The following is a 6000-nucleotide window of genomic DNA, read 5'->3' as shown; positions in this document are numbered from 1 at the left end:
CCTAGTTAATGTAAACGGAGCAATAGCAGATTCAGTTCAAAACCACAGGTAATGTTCAAAGGCACTTATGCTTGATTTGGGAATGTACCTGGTATTTTTCCTTACCAATTGTGTTCATTAAACTGATGCTCAAAGTGAACTCTTTTTCTATAGCACGCACTAATTGACAGTACAGAGAAGCTGTGCAGTATCTCCTTGGGTCAGGGTGAGGCCAGGCCAAGAGTAAGACCTTGCCACAAATCATCTAGAAAGTAGATAATTAGCGGCAGACAGCATTATCTCATTTATTCCCACACTGTGCCTTGAAACTAGGTAGGAATATAATCAAGGATTGTGAATCGTGACGATAAGAACAGTGTGTGCACAGTCCCATGTTAGAAATGATGAGGAATTTAAAAGTGGACATGAACATGAACTTTTCAAAAGAAGACATACATGCAGCCAACAAGCATATGAAAAAAAAAGCTCAGCATCGCTGATCACTAGAGAAATGCAAATCAAAATCACAGTGAGATACCATCTTGCACCAGTCAGAATGGCTATTATTAAAAAGTCAAAAAACAACAGATGCTGGTGAGGTTGCAGAGAAAAGGGAATGTCCATACACTGTTGGTGGAAGTATAAATTAGCTCAGTTATTGTGGAAAACGGTGTGGAAATTCCTAAAAGACTTAAAAACAGAACTACCATTCAACCCAGCAATCCCATTCCTGGGTATATGCCCGAAAGAATGTAAATCATTCTACCATAAAGACACTTGCACGTGTATGTTCATCACAGCACTATTCACAATAGCAAAGACATGGAATCAACCTAAATGTCCATCAGTGGTGGACTGGATAAAGAAGATGTGGTACGTATACACCGTGGAATACTATGCAGCCATAAAAAATGAGATGGTGTCCTTTGCAGGGACATAGGTGGAGCTGGAGGCCATCATCCTTAGTGAACTAACTCAGGAACAGAAAACCAAATACTGCATGTTCTCATGTGTAAGTGGGAGCTAAATGATGAGAACACAGGGACACATAGAGGGGAACAGCACACACTGGGGCCTGTCGGAGGGTAGAAGGTGGGAGGAGGGAGAGGCTCGGGAAAAATAACTAATGGGTACTAGGCTTAACACCTGGATGATGAAATAATCTGTACAATAAAGCCCCAAGACACAAGTTTACCTATATAGCAAACTTGCACATGAACCCCTGAACTTAAAAAAAAAAGAATGATAGTTGAGCTGGGCTCAAAAACACAGGACAGGTGCCAGCCCAGACTAGACCATGTGTATTCCCTAGAATTCTCACAACTGCATGAAGTCGTTATTCCCATTTTACAGAAGATTCCAAGATTGCAGAGGTTAATGACCATTGTTACGAGAGATGCCTAGTAGGGACCATCCTGCAAGTCAAACCCAATTTTTCACCTGACCCCAAAAGCCTTTCCTCTGCATAACAATGAGGAAGCTCACCAGAAATCTTCAGCATCCCGCTTCAGACAAAACTTTGGTTTGATGTGATAGATAATAAAATTATAAAAGTCATTAACAGCACGAGAGGAAGCCAGACACACGTATGGCACAGGCTCCCAGCAGGCAGCCTTCATGGTGCTTGTCCCATGCTGCCTCTCCCGGCTCACCTTTCTCAGTGGTTTGTGGATCTGTTTCCCCGAGCTCCACACCTTTGAACCATCTTTGTTCCCTCTCCTCTCCCCTCTCTTTTCTTATCAAAGTGGTAACAAAATACTGTCTCTCCTACCTTCTTAATGTCTCTCACATTTGTGCCCTTTCTACCTCCCATTTTTCTTACGTAGGAGGCTGGAGTATAAATTAGGGACACGGTGCCTGACTGGAACATTAGCCTCCTCACTAAGCTTTGCATCTTGAAACTGCCAGTACACCTTGTGGCCAGATGGATTTTTTTAATGTATTGTTATTTTTAGAGACAAGGATCTCCCTCTGTTTTACAGGACAGAGTGTGGTAGTGCAATCCTAGCTCACTTCAGCCTCTGTGCTCTGTTAATTACTTTTTATTATTATTATTTTTGTAAAGATGTGGTCTTGCCATGTTGCACTGACTGACCTCGAACTCCTGGCCTCAAGTAGCCCTGTGGCCTCAGTCTCCCGAGTAGCTGGGATTACAGGCTCCAGCAGATTGATTTTTTTTTTTTTTTCCTGATACGAAGTTTTACTCTGTCACCCGGGCTAGAGTGCAGTGGTGTGATCTCGGCTCACTACAACCTCTCCTCCCAGGTTCGAGTGATTCTCCTCCCTCAGCCTCCTCAGTAGCTGGGGCTACAGATGCCCATCACCACACCCAGCTAATTTTTGTATTTTTAGCAGACATGGGGTTTCACCATGTTGGCCAGACTGGTCTCAAACTCCTGACCTCAGGTGAGCCGCCCCCTTCAGCCTCCTATAATGCTGGGATTACAGGTGTGAGCCACCATGTCCAGCCCAGCAGATTGATTTTTAAATGTCCACATGGTTATTGTATATCAGCCCCTCAGTTTGTGTGCCACAGTAGGAAAAGAGGCATAGCGTATCCTTCTGGAGTTTATGATCTCATGGGGGACATAGACGAAAATGTGTGAAGAAATGCATAATTGTAAGACCATAGAGCTGGATTGGATGGTGGGGTGTGGGGACAGTGAGGCCAAGGGCAGAATCAAGGATGACTTTTAGTTTTCTGTATGGAACTAAGCGATGGTAGCACCATTTAGGAAAAATGTGGAAGATTAGGGGATGATTCGAAGTGGAGGGAGGGGAGGTTGAAAGTCCAATTTTGGACATGTCAACGTTGAGATAGTTCTTCCATAATTCTTAGACATCCAAGAATAGGTGTCCCATAGACAGCTGTAACTATAAGAGTGGAAGTTAGAGAAGAATTCTGGGCTTGACATACGAATTGTGGAATAAAAAATCAAACTGATGGAAATAGACCAAGCCATGGGGATAAATGAGGTCAACTAGGGAGAAACATAGGAAAAGAAAAGGAGAAAGGAGGAGAGGGGACCTGAAGAACCACATCACCTAGAGGGTGGAGAGAGAAAGAAGAACCAGCCAAAAGAAGAGTAGCCAGAGAGAGAAGGGGAAAATCCAGGAAGGGTCGTGTTACAGACACTGATAGAAAACATTGTTTCAAGGGAAAGCAATCAATAGCAGTGTCAAATTCAGCTGAGACACTAGAGATAAAACTACAAGTGTATCTGTTAGATATGACAACACTGAAGTAGATAACAATAACAACCAATGCATTGGTGGCCAGGCTGATGAAGCCTTTTTGGATTGGACTGAAAGGGAGAGAGGCAATGTATGCAGGCAAATCACTACTTGAAATTTTTATTTAATTCTGTGATTTTCTTACTGAGAAATTATAGAAGACTCCCTTTTGCCTGTCACATAGAATCTAGCCTTATTTTCATTTTTTATTTATTTATTTATTTATTTATTTATTTATTTATTTGAGATGGAGTCTCTCTGTCGCCCAGGCTGGAGTGCAATGACACGATCTTGGCTCACTGCAACCTCTGCCTCCCAGGTTCAATTGATCTCCTGCCTCAGCTTCCCGAGTAACAGATTACAGGCGTGTGCCACCATGCTTGGCTAATTTTTTTGTATTTTTAATAGAGATGGGTTTCACCGTGTTAGGATGGTCTCGACCTCCTGACCTCGTGATCCACCTGCCTTGTCCTCCCAAAGTGCTGATATTACAGGCTTCAGCCACCACATCTGGCCTGTAGCCTCAATTTTAACTTGACCATATGAATACACTGGTTTGGTTAAATTGAACTAATCCTAAATATTTCTTACCTCTGCACTTTTGTCTACAAGAACCGTTACACCAAGAATTCCCCGCTCACTCGTTTGTGCCCCACTCCTACGTTGTCATTCATGACTGTTGATATGGCTTGGCTGTGTCCCCACCCAAATCTCATTTTGAATTATAGCTCCCATCATTCCCACGTGTTGTGGGAGGGACCTGGTGGGAGATAATTGAATCATGGGTGTGGTTTCCTCCATACTGTTCTGGTGGTAGTGAACAAGTCTCATGAGATCTAATGATATTTTTAAAGGGTTTCCCCTTTCACTTGGCTCTCATTTTCTCTCTTGCCTGTTGCCATGTAAGACATGCCTTTCACCTTCTGCATGATTGTGAGCCCTCTCCAGCCTCGTGGAACCATGAGTCCATTAAACCTCTTTTTCTTTATAAATGACCCAGTCTCGGGTGTGTCTTTATCAGCAGTGTGAAAACAGACTAATACAACTGCTGTGATCTTTTCATCCTCAGAATTTTTTGCCCCTTCCATCACCCCTGTAGTGGCATTTATGAGATACTGCTTTTATTCATGTATCTTTCATGTCTCAATGAAGCTTAGACTATAATGGACCTTATACTTGGCATTTTCCCAACACGAAATCTTATGCATATTAGTTCAAAGTATTAACGGTCTGACTGGTGGTGACATTTTCTGCTCAATTATTCCCAGCTTTGGAGTCATTGTCAAGGAAAACAGACCCCTCAGACACCTCCCTAAATGCCATCCCCAGGAAAAGTACTGGCAAAGTGCAAGATCCTGACCCAATGCCCATGTTTTGTTTTGCTTTTAGTAGACTTTTTTTTTCCACTTTAGAATAGTTGTAGATTTACGGAGAAGTGGAAAAGATAGCAGAGAGAATTTCTATCTACCCGACATCCAGTTTCTCTTATTGCTAATATCTTGTGTTAGTATAGTATATTTATCACAATTAATGAACCAATATTGATACAATATTAATTACCCAATATCTATACAGTATTGTGTTTTCCTTACTTTTTACCTAATGTCCTTTTTCCATTCCCGATCCCATCCAGGATGTCACACTACATTTAGTGTCACGTTTCCTTGGGTTCTTCTTGGTTGGGACAGTTGCTTAGACCTCCCTTGCTTTTGATGACCTTGATAGTTTTGAGCAGGACTGCTTAGATATTTTGTCAAATGCTCCTCAATTGGGATTTGTCTGATGTTTCTCTCATGACTAGACTGGGATTATGGGTTTGGGGGAGGAAGAGCACAGAGGTGAAGGACCACCATTCCCATCCCATTATATTGAGTGTACGTACTATCGACATGGCTTCTCATGGTTGATGTCCACCTTGGTCATCTGGTGTTGATCGCATTTCTCCACTGCAAAGTTATTCTTTCTCCCACCTCTTCCCATACTGCACTTTTTGGGAAGAAGTCACAATGTGCAGCCAACATTAAGGAATAGGGAATTATGCTCCACCTACTTAAAGTCAGGATATCTATAAGAAGTATTTGGAATTCTTCTGCATGGAAGATTTGTCTCTTATTTCCCATTTATTTCGGTATTAAATTATTTATTTATATCAGATGGACTCACAAATTTATGTTAATTTCATAGTTTGGATTGTAATTCATTACTCCGTAATTATGTTGCTTGAATTGTTCTGTCCTTGGCCATGGGATGCTCTCGTTCAGTTGTCTCCTATGTGTATATCCTTTGACACATTCTCACGTGGATTTTATTTGTTTTGTTACATTTTGACTACTTACCTGCTCAAAATACAAGATCTTGTATTTTTCTTTCCCCTGTCCTAGAATCAGCCATTTCTCTAGGGAGTCCTGGTTCTATTTATTAGAAAATAGGCCGGGCGTGGTGGCTCATGCCTGTAATCCCAGCACTTTGGGAGGCCAAGGCGGGCGGATCACAAGGTCAGGAGATTGAAATCATCCTGGCTAACACAGTGAAAACTCGTCTCTACTAAAAAAAAAAAAAGAAAAATACAAAAATACAAAAATACTAGCCGGGTGAGGTGGTGGGTGCCTGTAGTCCCAGCTACTCAGTAGGCTGAGGCAGGATAATTGCTTAAACCGGGAGGCAGATGTTGCAGTGAGCCGACGTCATGCCACTGCACTCCAGCATGGGCGACAGAGCAAGACTTGTCTCAAAAAACAAAAATTATATTAGAAACCAAGACCTGGACACGTGGTGTGCTCATTACTA

The sequence above is a fragment of the Mandrillus leucophaeus genome, unplaced genomic scaffold (assembly GCF_000951045.1).
Source record: "Mandrillus leucophaeus isolate KB7577 unplaced genomic scaffold, Mleu.le_1.0 Scaffold15, whole genome shotgun sequence".
NCBI classification, from domain to species: domain Eukaryota; kingdom Metazoa; phylum Chordata; class Mammalia; order Primates; family Cercopithecidae; genus Mandrillus; species Mandrillus leucophaeus.
Note: the sequence above shows the minus strand (reverse complement) of the source record.